The sequence below is a fragment of the Hordeum vulgare genome, chromosome 6H (genome assembly GCF_904849725.1).
Source record: "Hordeum vulgare subsp. vulgare chromosome 6H, MorexV3_pseudomolecules_assembly, whole genome shotgun sequence".
Classification (NCBI taxonomy): Eukaryota; Viridiplantae; Streptophyta; class Magnoliopsida; order Poales; family Poaceae; genus Hordeum; species Hordeum vulgare.
This window is the reverse complement of record NC_058523.1, coordinates 65019656-65037838: the sequence shown is the minus strand read 5'-3', so window position 1 is coordinate 65037838 and position 18183 is coordinate 65019656. Positions and strand designations below refer to the sequence as shown.

General features: G+C 48.6%; 1 pseudogene; it reads right to left on the bottom strand.

The window, feature by feature from the left end:
• Positions 1–4874: 4874 nt before the first annotated feature.
• Positions 4875–6821, bottom strand: LOC123405098 (annotated as a pseudogene).
• Positions 6822–18183: the final 11362 nt, after the last annotated feature.

The window sequence follows — 18183 nt, the reverse complement described above, 5'->3', positions numbered from 1 at the left end:
AGAAAGCAAGGGGTAAAACTTAGTCGCTTCTTTGACAAACGAGTGAAACCAACGATGCTTGAAGGTTGCAAAGAGATGAGGAATGATATGAGAAACAAGCAAGAATTCACAGAAAATTTCGGCAGCACTTCGGTAGGAAAATGGGACAAAAAAATTTGATAAGAAGATAGAATTAAACAATATACACAACCAACAACTAAATAGAACAAGGGAACACCATGATCTTGATAGAACAAGATGATAGACCCAAAAGAGCAACATCACAATGCCTCCGGAAGAAGAGAATATGAACTAGCTCAAGCGGAAGAAGAGAATGAAGAAAAGAATGACAACTATCATCACAATAGAATTGAAGAGTCCCCGGACATAGAAATGACGTAGTAGTTGTAAAACCTACAACGAAAATAACAAGGTAGAAGTGGGCTTATGAAGATCATCTCAACATTTAAGAGGTGTCCACCAACCACTAAAAGAAACAAGGATAGATTGGGAGCAACAAGCTATGAACACTTCTTACACCAAGAGGATACCTTGAGAACTGGGATTAATGACAAGCACCATGATAGCAACAATCCATAGGAAAAGCTTTAGGTGAAATCCAAACCAAGATAGCTCAATGAAGAAATCATGGGTTGAAAATATCTCATGATCATAGAATTGGTGGGTTTAATTATCTCATACTTGAGAGGAAAACTCTTCGAGGCTCCTACACTAACAAGAATGCTATAATACCACCTCAAAGGCTAAAGGAAGAACAAATGCACTTGGAAATGCAAGAGAAGAAAAACTTAAGGTTCTCCAACAAGAATCTTGAAGAACACTTGAGAATGAATTGATATCATGACGAACCACCATGAAAGACCTCCGTATACAAATGAATGATGCAAATATATGAAGGATGAAAGAATAAGATTGAACCTTGTGAAGCGTTCGATGAAATTTCACGATGAGATACTTGAGAAAACTTGGAACTCCAGAAAAGAAAAGATAAGAACACTTGAGAAAAAGGAATTGATACCATGGGCCACTCCGGAAGATGAATTGAAATCATCTAATGAAGCAAGAATAAGAATTATGTTATGCTTATCCTTCATCAAGTTTAATTGATGACAAGCAACAGATTTAGCATACAACTTATTATTCTTGAAAGAAACTTGAGGAGAGAGATAGGTAAGCACCACTTGAAGCATATTTGAAGGAAGCACCGGTGAGAATTCACAATTGAATGGAGATACAAGAGAATGAAGAGATCATGATTCACCTGAGAGAAAAATTTAAACAAGACACCAAAATAATTGAGAGACGAACGAAGAGACAACAATGGAGAAGAATTGAGGGTGAAAGCTGAAAGCTGAGAACGAAGATTCTTCTGAAATGATGGCCTTCAGAGGATCGAGAATGAAAACAACTCAGAGAAGCACCGGATAGCAAGAAAGGGATACTCATGATTGACAACAATTAAGATGATGGCACCAAGCTGAAATGATTAATCTCCAAGAGAATGAACCAAGATTGAGAGAAACACTCCTTCGAATCTTTAATGGAGAAAATGATGAGAAGAACCTCACCAAGAATAACTGAGACACTCCGGAATAAAGAAGAATGCAAGGTTGAGCCAAATATGAGAATTAACTCAAATAGATCTTGAAGAAGTAATATGACTGATGGAAATCATTCTTACGTCATAGTTAAAAGAATTAATGATCTCCGGGAAAATATTAAAAGAGCCACGAAAGATCCTGTGAAAGAACCTGTGGGTTATGGGCCCACTCAAAGAAACCACCGTTGGAAAGATTACTAGAACGGGAGATATTGCACCGGTACAAGAAAACTAGATGAGGTTAGCACCTCGAAGTAACTGAAGGATTGAAAATCAGAACTTCTGAAATATCTAACACTTCGGATAGAAAGAGAGAGGAATTAATAAACAAGATAGGCTGAAAGAATTTCCAACGTCGAAAAGAATTACAAGGATGAATAGGATATCATGAACACGGCCAATTGAATTAAATTCACCGGAAAGGAACAAAATGAAGAAATGATGAACTCGACTCGTGAGAATCTTCACAATGAATCACCGGGTAAGAGAGAAAAGAACAGATAACGGAAGCACATGAAAGAAAACTCTTGGATGAAAATTGAATCACTGAGAAAAAGGGCGGGAGGGTGGGGAAAAACAAAGACAACTTGGGCTAGATGAGATGAACTCCGGAATAAAATGAGAGACTAATCTTGCAACATTCGAAAGGATTGAATCACTTGGAGAGAAACACATCGGTTGAAAAAGAATTGATATGGCAACTCCGGTTGACAAAATTGATAAGACAACTGATTAAGCAAAAGGATTAATTAGCATTCCCATAGAAATATGAGAACCGCTCTTGGAAAGATATGAAATCACCATCTGACATCGAAGCAACTCGAATTACCATATTCCAACAACACAAGGGGTGCGGCTTATGAAACAAGCCAGAACAAAGTCATGAGAAAGATTTCGTTCGATATTTTCGTGGACAGGATCGCACGGGCTCGATTTTACAGTAGACATCAAGTGCAAGGCAGTGCACCCGACATACGAAGCGTCCCCGAGTCGTAGCAAGCTACAAGGACTGTTTAAGACACAACGTGTACAACTGTAAGTCGACTGGGAACAAACGAATCCACTAGATGTCGAACCCCAACCTAACATGATGCATTTGTTGGAAGATTGTCCTATAAGCAACTACTTGAATTCCCACCTATGAATTCCCGAAATATCTGGTCATGCAATCTGGTACACGGATACAAGGAGTAATATTCACACAACTCCTATACTAACACGTCACCTGTATCACATCCGTCAACACTCAACCAGAATCTCGGACCTTCATCTACAACAGACCCTCGTGATCACAACGATACAAAGTATGGCAGTACTCCCGAACAATCTGCACCAGTACTGGGGACATCGGGGTTATCTCGCCACTACTAGTATTGAAGCAATTACGAACATCCTTCTTTCCGAGATACTAAGAAATCTGAATGATAATGATGTGCTCAAGAATCCCCTGGAGCTCAACTCTCCTGAAACTCAAAGCAGATAGGAGGCACCAAGACAGAAATCTGTCACATCGGCATCATATAGGTTCCAAAAATATCCACGTGATCCTAAAAAAATTTGAGTGAGAAGAGGAGTAGAGTAAACTATTACGTCAGGATTCCTCACCAGAGCATAGAAGAGGAGAAAAAAGAATCCTACTCTCCGATATGTAACTAGACTCAAAGCAGTTTTTTCACTAGACTCGACTCGGCCAAGTTCATCAATCAAGGGGGCTCCTAGGTCGGTACTGCTCTGATACCAACTTGTCACGCCCAAGATGCGACCCTATCCTCAATTTGGCACGAGGGCCTGGTCAGGGATAGAAGCGCATCTCGTCGTGTCGCAACAATGTATATTGTTACAAGTACATGTACTGAAAAGAAGAGAGATATATAAAGAATTGGCTTACACTCGCCACATGCTACATGAGAGTCACATCAGTACATTACATAATCGTCAAGAGTAAGAGCAGGGTCCGACTACGGACGAAAACAAACGTCAAAAGATGAACGACGTCCATCCTTTCTATCCCAGGTTGCCGGCCTGGAACCCATCGTAGATCGATGAAGAAGAAGAAAAAAGAATGAACTCCAAATGTAAAATCAACGCGCTGGCGTCAAGTAACCTTTACCTGTACCTGCAACTAGTGTTGTAGTAATCTGTGAGCCATAGGGGACTCAGCAATCTCATTTCCAAAGGTATCAAGACTAGAAAAGCTTAATGGGTGAGGTATGGTTAAGTGGTGAGGTTGCAGCAGCGGCTAAGCATATATATATGGTGGCTAACTTACGAGTACAAGAAATAAGAGGGGGAGGATCTACGCATAACGGACGTGAACTACTGACGATCAAATGAATGATCCTGAACACCTACCTACGTCAGACATAACCCCACCGTGTCCTTGATCGGAGAAGGAACTCACGAAAGAGACAGCCACGGTTACGCACACAGTTGGCATATTTTATTTAAGTTAACTTCAAGTTATCTAGAACCAGTGTTAAACAAAATATCCACGTTGCCACATAACCGCGGGCACGGCTTTCTGAAAAGATTTAACCCTGCAAGGGTGCTCCAACTAGTCCATCACAAATTACCACAAGCCGCATAGAAATCCTCAATCACGAAGCTCACGATCTCGTCGGATTCCCTAGTGGAAAACTCAACTCTGAGATTACCCAAAGCATCACCGGAATCCCGATGCACAATATATTCCGTCAAAGGTAAAACTAATCCAGCAAGGCCGCCCGACGTGTCGACGAACCTGATAGGAGCCGCGTATCTCGTTCTCAGGATACGACGAATGAGCTAGACGTCGGGATCGCTAAACCTCTGGGTGACCAGAGGGGCGCCGGACATCGCTTTGGTGGGACCAACACTCATGAGGAGCACTGGCCCGGGGGTTGATTAAATTATCCTCGAGGTCCGGAAAGTCCCTATGCAAATTTATTGGGTGATTAGGGAAATGTAGTACCAAAGTTGGGCCTTGCCAGACCAGCTTTAATCTAAAACGAATTATCAAGGGGGTCCCCATAACAACCCCGATCGTGTTAGGAGCGCTCAATTATGGAACATAACACCGGTAGCCGAAACTAAGGGGCAAAGGTGGAACAAAACACCAGGCTAGAAAAGCCGAGCCTTCCACCTTTTACCAAGTATATAGGTGCATTAAATTAAATAGCATTTAAATATGGTGATATGACAAGGAACCTATGTTATCACATGGAAGCATCTGCACCTGCAACTAGCAACGCTAACAACATGGTTAAGCAAGCGGTAACATAGCCAAACAGTGGTTTGCTAGGTCGAACAGGTTGAAGGTAATCATGGCATTGTTGAGAGGCCGATATTTAACATGTGGTAGGCAACGAGACATAAACGATAAAACTAGCATGGCAATGATAGTAATGGTATCTGGGGAAATGGTCATCTTGCCTAAGATCCCGCTTGGAAGAAGAATGACTTCGTGGAGCAGACGAACATACGTAGTCAAACGGGTCCTCACATTCCGACACGCTTGCGGAACTCTATCGAGACGGAACAAACCGGAAACAAACATCAACACAGATATTCACCACACGATGCACAACATGAGGCACAACCTACTATGATGCATGAACAGATCAAAATGCAAGGGATGGCATGGCAATTCACCTCACGCAAACACTACACATTAAATGAAGCTCGATATGCAACGACTTGCATATCGACGAAACTCCACGTTTAATTATTTAGTTCACTCCCGATTATTAACACGACAATATTAAAATGTTGTTAACATGCTAAGGGGAGAAGCAGAAATATAACTACCTATCTATGCATTTTAAATGAGGCCGGAAACAACTTATAGCATCTCCGAAATGACCCCACGCGTTAAAGTCTAATTCTGTCCAGATTTGTCCTAATCACATTTTAAGTTTGTTAAACAACAAAAGAAAGTGGTTCACGTGAAACTACACGTTGTTCTAGCCCGTTTATATATATGGCTTATCTCCAATGGAGCTAGGGTTAAATAGCTATGACCTAAATTGTTTCTATTACGTCAACATGCAAACCGATGCAAACAGCATGCTAACAGCCTTAAGCATGCATGAGAGTTGGAAATTGTTAATCTACACGAAATTCTAGCTAAGTTACATATCTAACTCGTCGGAATCCAACGCGCGGAATAGAATCTACGGGTGTTTGAAAATATGATTTTTCTGAAATATGCATGAGATGGAAAAAAAGCCTAAAATCTACACAACTCCAGAAAAAAAGAAAAAAAAACACGGATGGGCCGGAAGCATCATAGTGCAGTGGCCCAGGGATAGATCAGGCCCAAGTGGACATGTTTGTGCAAAAGAAATAAAGCATGGCAGAAAAAATGGGGTTCCTGGGACTTGAACCCAACACCTCCTAGTTGTAAACGTGGAGGCTAACTAGTGGGCCTTAGAACCCAATTTGTTCAAATTGCAGACTAGAGCTACCTGAACTAAGAGTGGCCGGCATTGGCTTGCAGAATAACAGGAAAAAAGGGAAAAACAAATAGAGGCAGCTGGGATTCGAACCGAGGAGCCCTTGCATAAGGGTTAGCTGCGCTAGCCATCCCACCTAGCACGCCGCTTGTTAACAGGAGCAACTCCACCGTATACAACCTATACTTACCCGAACGGATCTAAGAAAAACAACAACATAGTTCAGAAACGGGGGTTGCTCACATCGGGGTTCAGAGTTCAGCGGCCATCGGATTCAGAGGCGGGCGAGGAAGACTGGGAAGGAGGGTGGCGCTGGGAACTTGCTGGTTGGGAATGGCATGGATGGTGTCCCTGGTTGGAGGCGAGGCTGCAACTTCCGACCACGAAGGTGAAGCTCCAAGGACGGGGCTGCATTGGCCTCTACATGGATCGGTCTCCTGGTCAAGCAGAGAGAAGATGGAGAGAAATAAGGAGAAGGAAAGACAGAGAGGGAGGAGAAGAGAGAGGAACGGGACACCTGCAACTGGGCTCGGGTCGTGCTGCCGCTGCGGCGCGAACACAACTGAGGAGGACGCGGCTCCGGCGCGTGGTGCTGCTACTGGTGGCGCGGAGTTGCCTGCCGCCCCAAGCATCAGATCGATCGGGAGGAGCTGACCTGGAGCAGCTCCACGCGGCACGGGGTCGCTGCACCGGCGTCCGCCTAGAGCGCGAGGCAGCGGGTCGCGAGGCTCGGGCACGCACATCTTCAGAACGGCAGAGGAGGCAGCTCGGGGGAAATCCTGATCCATCCAGCGGGTGGCTCGGGCACGAGCTTAGACCGGCGGCGGGAGAGGGAGGAGAAGGGGAAAACGGATCTAGGAGGGAATCCTAGGCACAACGATCTCCCTTATACATCTCGAGGAGGAAGGGATGGCCGTCTGATCGAGCTATAGGAGATCAATGGTGATCCCCTGGTTCGTACAGGAGGTGACGTAGGAAGGAGTGGTGGGCTTGACGCGCCAGGAGAAGGAAGATGGGCCAGGAGCCCATCCCGCTCCCTCACTTCCTAATAAAACTAAACACATGCTGGCTTTTAATATACAACAAACTAGGGTTTGAAATAAAAGCCAGGGAGGAAAAAAAAGAAAAAGAATAAAACTGAAAATGAAACTAAACTTCTAGAACGTTCCTCCTATTAAAAAAATAGATGGGACATTTTTGGGTAAGAAAAATAAATTGTTTTATTTGAAACTAGCTCTAATTTAAAATAAGAACAAAGGGAAAATAAATCCAAATAGGTCAGTGTCGTGGGTATAAACCTGACAGTAGATGTGTAGGGTACGAAATGGATGGGCAGAGCCTTAGCTACGGCGAGGTTGTATGAGTTCGAGCCCCTGTACAATGGAGGTAATAGCCCTACGTCTCAGTGCTCTGGGAGCTTGTTGTCGAGTGGAATATGGAATACAATGAGTTGCTAACCCCTCTACCAGCGGGGGAGGGTGGCTTATATAGAGTGCGCTGCCCTCCACAACGGTTCTGGTACAGGGGTGGAGTAGTGGCGATTGAATGGGTACGTTACAGGTAACGTACGCCCTAAATGCTAATAAATGCACCTGGAAACGTACGACCGTTTCCCTCAAGGGGGGTTACAATGTACCGAGTGGTATCCAGTCGGTTAGCTTGATATCCTCCGAATGCTAGTCTCCGACTGGATAATCGAGGACCTGTTACCGACTGGATGATGGGGACTCCTTAATTCAGTCGGAGCTGACTAAGGGCCTTGTCCTTTGTGAGGGGTAGTCCTTGGGTAGGACCTACAGGGCAGGCCTATGACCCTACCCTAGGACTATAACCCCATCATTAGTCCCCGAATGGATTGGGGTTGGAACGACGAAGCGATGTTTGAAGTTTGGATCCGACTGGAGCGGACTTGGCTTGGGTGTTGCTTGCCTCGATCCATTTTATCTTTTCTGACCAACGATCCGAGTGGAAATCTCCGTGGAACAAACTGTCGGAAACCAAGTGTATTCAGGGTATCTCTTGACACGACCCGTCAACTGACAGCAGCGGATTTTCCGGGATCTTCAAATTTCGGTTTCCGCGGGCTCAGCGGGGATGACGCCAACGCGCTCGATTAGCGTCTGACGCCTCGATTCTCGCGCCTTCAACTCCTCCACTGATATCGCCGCGGCCGGTCGGGGGATAAGGTTTCGGGGCCACCTGCCAGCGACCCAGTCGGAACCTTACTTAAATCCCGGCGGCAAGGGTTTTTCGTTACGCCCGCCGGATCTTTTGCCATTGCTTCGTCCTCCTCGCCTCCTCCAGCGCACCTAACCTCCCCACTCCTCCTCTCTCTCCGCGAACTCGCAACTTCCGCCATGACCAAGGGTCAAACCAGCAAGATGGAGGCGAGGAAGAAGAAGGGGAAGGTGGCGGCTCCTGCTCAGCGGCAGCAGCGGCCGTTGCCGGCGGGGTGGATTCAAGGCGACTTCCTCCCCTCTACGGTGACGGAGGGGGATCTGCTGCAGCTGGTGGAGGATAGGATGATCGTCCACAAGTCTTGGAGGCTGCCGGCTGAGAACGAGGTCGAGCCGGCACCCCGGGAGGGGGAGCGCGTCTTGCTGCTCAGCCATGTCTACCGAGGTTTCTCCCTGCCCCCGCATCCTTTCTTTAAGGGCATCATGAACCACTTCGGGGCACAACTTCACCACTTTCCTCCGAATTCTATTGCCCATCTCTCTGCTTTCATCGTTATGTGCGAGTGTTTCATCGGCTGCCCCCCCATTGGGGGTTGTTCAAACATATATTCTCTGCTAGATCTCAGACTATCTAACGACTCAGCCAGTCGGATGATAAAACGCATCTTCTCCACCTCTGCAGAGGTTTAGGTTTCCAGAAAAAGAGTCGGAGTAGTTATCCTCCTCTTCAGCTGAGCGAGTCGGTCAGGAACTGGCAGTCGACGTGGTTCTACTTCCAAGACGTTGCCTGTCCGAACGCCTCTTCAGGGTTGCCCCCTTTTAGCCTTGATCGTCCCGCTCCACCTAAGCAGCTTGCGCTCACGAAGGCGGAGAAGCTCGACATCCAGCCCTTGGTCGACGCACTCGTAGACGTCGTCAGGAGGGGAGTCACCGGCATGGATTTGCTGGAGACTTTCCTTGGTCGGCGCATAGAACCACTGCAGGCTCGCGACCACGCCATGTGACACTACTCGGGGACCGATGACTCCACTCGGACTAACATCTTGAGCGTGACCGAGGAGAAGGTGGCGTCGTGGGCGCTCCAGATCACAGGCGCCTGCGAGAACCCCAGAGGGTCTCGGCGAGTGAGGGCTTTCAGCACGGACAATCCTCCTCCGAATCAGGTGAGTACCATGTGTCGAGTGCATGTATCTGTTTTAGTTTTATCGCTTTCTTGAATCTCTGTGTGACGTCTGATGTCACCGACTGAATTTTATGCAGAAGTGGACCAACTAGTTTTCTCCCGTCTCGAACGGGAACCCGGCCGAGGAGGAGGAGGAAGGCAGCCAGGAAGGCAGCGTGGAGAGCGCTGAGTATGTCTCCGACAGCGGGGAATCGGAGGAAGAGACTAGCGAGGAAGAGGAGGAAGACGAAGAGCAGGACTCGCCGCCTTCGCAATTAGAGCATCGGACCAAGCGCCGACACGAGCCTGCCGTTCCCTCGGTCCCTCCGGCATCTTCGAGTGCTCCGCCCACTGTCCCAGTGGTCCCGAATGCTCAGAGCACCAAGAGGGCCAGGGATGCTGCCGCTGAGCCTGTGGGTCAGTCTTCCAAGGCGGCCAAACCGAGTGGGCCCAAGCCTCCGAAGGCTCTGCCGCGGATGAGGGTTGCTGTTCCCGTCACCTCCACGTAAGTGCATCGATCTTCTAATTTCTTCTGATATCCGAGTGAACTCCTGTTTATTGGTCGAATGGATTTCACTCGACAGAGTCGCTACTTCTGCCACCTCTCCGGTGCGCCAGGAGGATGACCCCATGGACACGGACAACATCGTCTCGTCCCAGCCAGGTGCATTGTAGTGACTCCGAGTGTTTTATACTATCGCGTCTCGAATTCTATCATAGGTTATGCCTCTTTCTTTTTCTGAGATCTCGCGCCGTTCAGTCTATCAGGGGCGATTTGCATGGACGAGGGTGATTAGGGGAGAGTTGAACAAGCTGCGGAGCCTGTTCTTGAGGCTGCTTCGCCTGTTGCTGCTCTCGCCGCCGACGTGCTGCCGACTGAGGCGCTGCCGCCGACTGAACCGGCGCTGGTGGTTGAAGAGCCGACCGGAGCGGACCTTGGGATGCCTCAGGAACTTCCGATGATGCCAGGCTCGTCGAATGTCGAGTTCAACATCCAGCGTCTCCCGGAGGAGCAGGTGGGAGCGGCCAAGGGAGCCATGGTGCAGGCGGAGCTGATGGCCGGAGAAGCCAAGAGGGCCTACGACTCCGTCGCATCCTTGTACCAGCGGAGCTTGGAGCTGCGGGATGATATCCGAGTAAGTGGGCTAGTAAGTATTTACTTTTCTCTTGTAACCCGCTGGGTGTTCTTGGATAGCATCTGTTGTTTGCAATGGGTTCACTCTGAGTGAACCCAGTGGGTGTAGTCCCCGAGACTTCTGCCGAGTGCTTGCACCGGCAGTTGTCTTTATACATATTGTCTTTGCTTTGGTCAGGTCTGTAAATAATATGACCGACTGCGAGCAGTTGTGGCACTCGGAGTGCACTTACTGTAAGAGTCCCTGAGAGTAATTTGTACTCAGGTCGGGTAGTATTGGCCTCGTAGGCGTAGGTGGTAACATGCATCTCAATAGGGCGGGCCTGCTTGAGTTGCATGCCAGTGGGGTCACTCTTAGTGAACCCACTGGCTGTAGTCCCCGAGACCGCTGTTGACTGTTTGCGTCGGCAGGGGTCTGAAGAACATAGACTTTTATTGTTGAATTTTCTGATTGTCCCTTGGTGTTTGCTGGCAGAAAACTTGTGAAATGGGAACAACCTATGAGACTCTCACGGCGGAGAAGAATCAGTTAGCTAGTGAGCTTGATGCGGCGCTGCTTGCAATGGCTGGCATGAAGGATGCTCTGGCGGGACGAGAGAAGTCATTGGAGCAGGCTCGTGAAGCGAACAAGGTGTTGACTGAGGAAGTTGAGGAGATGGGGAAACAGAGGACTGCTCTGATGGGGCAGATGGACGTGCTGAACAAACAATGCATAGCTCAGGAGAAATACGTCAGTGACTAGGCTCGGCAGATGATGACGCGTCTGGCTGGTAAGTCCTGTTTTTTGCCGAGTGCATGTCCTATGTGCGTCACACTCGGTGCTTATTGTTTGCTTGTCCTTCTGTTGCAGATTTTTGCATTGATGCTGAAGTTGAAGCAGCTGACGTGGAGCGGTTGATTCGCGATAACGTGCCACTCGCCAAGGACGCCAATCGGGGTCTGCTCCGGGCGCACATCCGCGTGGGCAAAGTTGGCCCTTTCATCGGTCGACTGAGAGAAGTCGTCGGCCGAATCGACAAGGAGCTTTGGCCAGAAGATGAATCGCGGCAGGAGATGGAGAACCTGATGGCTCGATTGGAGGAGATTCCGAACCGAGTGCAGTCGTGGAAGAAATCTGCAGCTCGTTGTAGTGCAGATGTTGCTCTGTCCCTGGTCCGAGTCCATTGCAAGGAGGTGCGCGAGGAGAAGCTGAAGACATTGAAGGTGGCCAACACGAAGAAACTTCGATTCGAAGACTTCATGGAAACTTTCCTTGAGAGTGCTACCCGCATTGCCGACGGTATTGATCTGGACACGTTCGTAGAGCCCTCCAGTCCTGGCGTTAATCCAGATGATGCGTAAGAACACTTTTATCCTCGGTATGCCGAGTGTTGATCTGTAAGGAACTTTGGCCACTGCCGTTGGCCGTCACATTCTTAGATCGGTGTGGGTAAGCTTGATCCGCACCGAGTGAACTATCTTTGCTAGAGCTTTTGAATCTGAATCAAAGCGTTTGCTCTTGTGTTGCAATGTTGTCTCGAGTTTTTCTGTTTGGCGTTTCTTGGTGAAGCCAAAGGCAAACATGCGTAGCATGTAAGTGTTAGTCATGTATTTCGGCGATTCTTGATCGCAGCTAAATCTTCGAGTGTACGCTCGGAGGAAGTTGGTACTTAGGCGATTCTTGATCGCAACTAAATCCCCGAGTGTGGCGTGAAGTGCGTAGTCGAAGAAAGTCACTAGTTAGGCGATTCTTGATCGCAGCTAAGGCTTCGAGTGCGACGTTTAGTGCACACTCAGAGGAAGTTAAAACTTAGGTGATTCTGAATCACAGCTAAGTCTCCGAGTGCGACGTTTAGTGCACACTCGTAGAAGGTTATTATTTAGGTGATTCTTGATCACAGCTAAGTCCTCGAGTGTCACGTTTAGTGCACATTCGGAGAAAGTTATTACTTAGGTGATTCTTGATCACAGCTAAGTCCCCGAGTGTGACGTTTAGTGCACATTCGGAGAAAGTTATTACTTAGGTGATTCTTGATCACAGCTAAGTCTCCGAGTGCGACGTTTAGTGCATACTCGGAGAAATTTATTACTTAGGTGATTCTTGATCACAGCTAAGTCTCCGAGTGCAACGTTTGGTGCACACTCGGAGAAAGGTATTACTTAGGTGATTCTTGATCACAGCTAAGTCCCCGGGTGCGTCATTTAGTGCACACTCAGAGAAAGTTATTACTTAGGTGATTCTTGATCACAGCTAAGTCCCCGAGTGCGACGTTTAGTGCACACTCGGAGAAATCTATTACTTAGGTGATTCTTGATCACAGCTAAGTCCCCGAGTGCGACGTTTAGTGCATACTTGGAGAAATTTATTACTTAGGTGATTCTTGATCACAGCTAAGTCTCCGAGTGCGACGTTTGGTGCACACTCGGAGAAAGTTATTACTTAGGTGATTCTTGATCACAGCTAAGTCCCCGAGTGCGTCGTTTAGTGCACACTCGGAGAAATGTATTACTTAGGTGATTCTTGATCACAGCTAAGTCCCTGAGTGCGACGTTGAGTGCGTACTCGGAGAAATTATTACTTAGGTGATTCTTGATCACAGCTAAGTCTCCGAGTGCGACGTTTAGTGCACACTCGGAGAAAGTTATTACTTAGGTGATTCTTGATCACAGCTAAGTCCCCGAGTGCGACGTTTAGTGCACACTCGTTGAAAGTTATTACTTAGGTGATTCTTGATCACAGCTAAGTCCCCGAGTGCGACGTTTAGTGCATACTCGGAGAAATGTATTATTTAGGTGATTCCTGATCACAGCTAAGTCCCCGAGTGCGACGTTTAGTGCATACTCGGAGAAATGTGTTACTTAGGTGATTCCTGATCACAGCTAAGTCCCCGAGTGCGACGTTTGGTGCACACTCGGAGAAAGTTATTACTTAGGTGATTCTTGATCACAGCTAAGTCCCTGAGTGCGACGTTTAGTGCACACTCGGAGAAATGTATTACTTAGGTGATTCTTGATCACAGCTAAGTCCCCGAGTGCGACGTTTAGTGCACACTCGGAGGAAGTTAAAACTTAGGCGATTCTGGATCGCAACTAAGTTTTTTTTTTGTGACCGGAGTCTGCGATACGCTGACCAAGGAAGAATTCTGAATCTGCAAAAACTGAATCTGCTTTATATGATTTCATCAATACTTGTTCTTTACACTGCTTCAGTCGACGATCACGTGTAGAAGCGCTTCAGGAGGTCTCGTTCCATGCACGCGGCTCGTCTGTCTCCCTCTCGATGTTGTAGAGTCTGTATGCTCCGTTGTTCAGCACCTTGGAGATGATGAAAGGTCCTTCCCAGGCCGGAGCCAACTTGTGAGGTCTATGCTGATCCACTCGGAGCACCAGGTCGCCTGCATGGAACGTGCGACTCCTGATGTGGCGTGCATGAAAACGCCACAGATTTTGTTGATAAATGGTTGAGCGAGTCAGTGCCATCTCGCGCTCCTCCTCCAGAAGGTCCACTCCATCTTGCCTTGCTTGTTCTGCTTCAGCTTCGGAGAAGAGTTCGACTCGTGCCGCATTGTGAAGCAAGTCACTCGGAAGGACCGCTTCTGCTCCATAAACGAGGAAGAACAGTGATCGCCCTGTAGATCTGTTCGGGGTTGTGCAGAGACCCCAAAGTACCGAAGGTAACTCGGTGACCCATGCTCCAGCGGCGTGTCCCACCTCTCGCAGGAGTCAGGGCTTCAAACCTTGAAGAATAAGCCCATTCGCCCGCTCTGCTTGTCCATTGGATTGAGGATGTGCTACGGAAGAAAAATCCACTCGGATACCTTGGCTTGCACAGAAACCTTTGAATCTGTCCGAGTCAAAGTTTGTCCCGTTGTCCGTGATTATGCCGTGAGGTACACCGAATCTGGAGATGATGTCCCTGATAAACTTGACGGCTGTTGAGGCGTCGAGTTTCTTGATGGTCTTGGCTTCGATCCATTTCGTGAACTTGTTGACTGCCACCAACAGATGTGTGTATCCCCCTTGGCCTATCTTGAATGGTCCGACTGTATCTAATCCCCAAACTGCAAACGTCCACACAATAGGGATTGTCTTCAACGCAGATGTCGGCTTGTGGGACTTGTTGGAGTAGAACTGACAGCCCTCACATCGGTCGACCATATCTTTAGCCATCTCGTTTGCCTGCAACCAGAAAAAACCAGCCCTGAATGCCTTGGCGATGATTGCTCTCGAAGAGGTGTGATGACCGCAGGTCCCCGAGTGAATATCTTCCAGGATCAGCTGCCCCTCCTGTGGGGAGATGCATCGTTGGAGAACGCCTGAAACGCTCTCCTTGTACAATTGGCCATCAATGACTGAATGACTTCGACCTGCGGACTATCTGCCTGGCCTGGACTTCGTCTTCTGGTAATTCCTGTCTCAGGATATATGCAATGATCGTTACAGTCCAATCGAGGGTGACAGCAAGAATCTCCATGACCAGATCAACCACGGCAGGTACATCGACTTCAGTCGGATCTGTTGAACTCTTTGGTTGTACTGGTTCTTCTGTAAAAGGATCTTCTTTGACTGAAGGGACGTGAAGGTGCTCGAGGCAGACGTCACTCGGGACTGGTCTCCGAGTGGATCCGAGTTTCGCCAATTCATCAGCTGCTTGGTTTTTCAGTCGCGTAACATGGTGGAGTTCCAGACCTTCAAACTTTTTCTCGAGCTTCCTCACTGCATTGCAATATGTGGTCATGGTGGGGTTCCTGACATCCCACTCTTTCATCACTTGATTGACCACCAAATCTGAATCGCCGTAGACCATCAGGCGACAGACGCCGAGTGAGATGGCCATGCGCAATCCGTAGAGGAGAGCTTCATACTCTGCCTCGTTGTTGGAGGAATCGAAGTGTATCTGCAGCACGTACTTGAGTTTGTCGCCCTTTGGCGATATGATCACAACGCCAGCGCCGGAGCCATTCAACATCTTGGACCCATCAAAGAACATTGTCCAATGGGCCGAGTAGATGTGGGTCGGTTGCTATTGTTCTACCCATTCTGCTATGAAGTCATCCAGAGCTTGAGACTTAATAGCTTTCTTGGCCTCGAACTTGATATCACAGTACAGCATCTCCATTGCCCACTTCACTACTCGGCCTGACGCGTCCCGATTGTGGAGAATTTCCGACAACGGAGCATCAGAAACGACAGACACCGAATGGTATTGGAAATAATGAGCCACCTTCTTCGCAGTCATGTAAATCCCGTAGATAAGTTTTTAATAGTGGGGATACCTCTGCTTGGAAGGAGTCAGGACCTCGGAGACGTAGTACATTGGCCGCTGAACTTTGTATGCTTTGCCTTCTTCTTCTCGTTCGACTGTAAGAACAGTGCTGACGACTTGATTTGTAGCCGGGATATACAGAAGAAGGGGCTCTTTACTGAGCGGAGCAGTAAGAACCGGCTGGGTGGAAAGTAGGACTTTGAGGTCATCGAATGCGACTTGGGCTTCGTCTGTCCACTCGAAAGTATCTCATTTCTTCATGAGTCGGTACAGAGGAAGTGCTTTCTCGCTGAGTCGACTGATGAACCTGCTCAAAGCCGCTAGGCAACCTGCGAGTCGTTGAACATCGTGTATTCTGACCGGCCTCTCCATTCGAATGATGGTCCCGATATTTTCGGGGTTGACATCGATCCCTCGTTCGGAAACGAAGAAACCGAGTAACTTTCCGCTGGGAACGCCGAATGAACATTTGGCGGGGTTGACCTTGATATCGTACCTACGAAGGTTGGCGAATGTTTCTGCCAAGTCAGTCAACGGGTCGGAACCTTTGCGTGACTTGACTACGATATCATCCATATATGCCTCCACATTCCGACCGATCTGGTCGAGAAGGCATTTTTGGATCATGCACATAAAGGTAGCTCCTGCATTCTTCAAACCAAATGGCATAGTGATGTAGCAGAAGCACCCGAATGGGGTGATAAAGGTTGTCTTTAATTCATCGGGGCCATACAGATGGATCTGATGATAGCCCGAGTAGGCATCAAGAAATGACAAACGCTCGCACCCCGCAGTCGAATCAACAATTTGATCTATGCGGGGAGCGGAAAATGGTCCTTCGGGCAGACCTTATTGAGATGCTTGAAGTCGATGCACATTCGGAGCGACTTGTCCTTCTTGGGCACCATGACAACATTGGCGAGCCACTCGGAGTGGTGAACCTCGCGAATAAAGTTGGCTGCCAGTAGCTTGGCCACCTCCTCCCCGATTGCTTTCCTCTTGTGTGCAGCGGACCGGTGCAAGCGCTCTCGGACGGGCCGAGCGACGGGGTCCACATGCAGTCGGTGCTCAGCCAACTCCCTGGGTACACCTGGCATGTCAGAGGGTTTCCATGCGAAGATGTCCCAGTTCTCACGGAGGAATTGGGTGAGCTCGGCTTCCTATTTGGGATCGAGGGTGGTGGAGATGTTCGTCGGGGCAGCAGTGTCGTCCGTCGGGTGAATGCTGACCTTCTTCGTCTCTCCCGCCGACTGGAATGCGGATTCTGAAGCTGGCTTCTTTGAGCGCATCAGGTCGGCGGGGTCGACTGTTTTCTTGTATTCGTCGAGCTCGAGGACGGCCATCTGCTGGTCGGCGATTCTTGATCCCTGCTGCAGGCACTCTTCGGCTCGCTGTCGATTGCCCGTGATGGTGATTACGCCTTTTGGGCCTGGCATCTTCAGCTTCAAGTATACGTAACATGGACGGGCCATGAATCTCACATACGCTGGGCGGCCCAGAATTGCGTGGTAAGCGCTCTGGAAATCCACCACCTCAAACGTGGGCTTTTCCTTGCGAAAGTTCTTGTCGGAGCCGAAAACGACGTCCAACGCGATCTGGCCGAGTGACTTGGCCTTCCATCCAGGGACGACTCCATGGAACTGCATGCTGCTCTCGCTGAGTTTGGACATCGGAATGCCCATCCCCTTGAGAGTGTCGGCGTACATGATGTTCAAACCGCTGCCGCCGTCCATGAGGACTTTGCGTAGTCGGACTCCTTCTACCACCGGGTCGACGACCAGAGCTTGTCTTCCTGGGGTGGGTACATGTGCTGGATGATCCGACTGGTCAAAGGTGATCGCAGTCTGAGACCATTTGAGGAACTTGGGGCTGGTAGGGGTGGCCATGTTCACCTCCCTGTTCACCAGCTTCAGTCGACTCTTGCTCTCGACGTCAGCAAAAATCATGAGTGTCGCATGGACTTGGGGGAACGGATCCTCCTTATCCTCCTCATCTTGTTCATTGACCTTCTCACTCGGTTGCCCTTCGCCGAACCCCTGGATCAGGAGGCGACACTGTCGAGTGGTATGCTTTGGATATGTAGGGTTGCCCTCTTCGTCCATCTTCGTATGAACTGGGCATGGCTGGTCCAGGATGGGATTATTGAACTGCTTCTTCTTGGGGGTAAACTGCGCCTTCCCTTTGCCCTTGAACTTGGCATTGGTCACAACTGCAGCTTCAGCCTGCGGAGTGGATGGAGCTTTTTGCTTTTGCTTCCGAGTGTTGCTTCCATCTCCGTCGCCGACTGTCTTGTGCTTGCCGCTTCGGATGCGGTCCTCTTCTTCGCCATTTGCGTAGCGAGCTGCTATCTCCATCATCTTGCTCATGGAGATGTCACCCGTTCGGCCGAACTTTAGGTACAGATCTCTGTACCGCACGCCTGCCTTGAAGG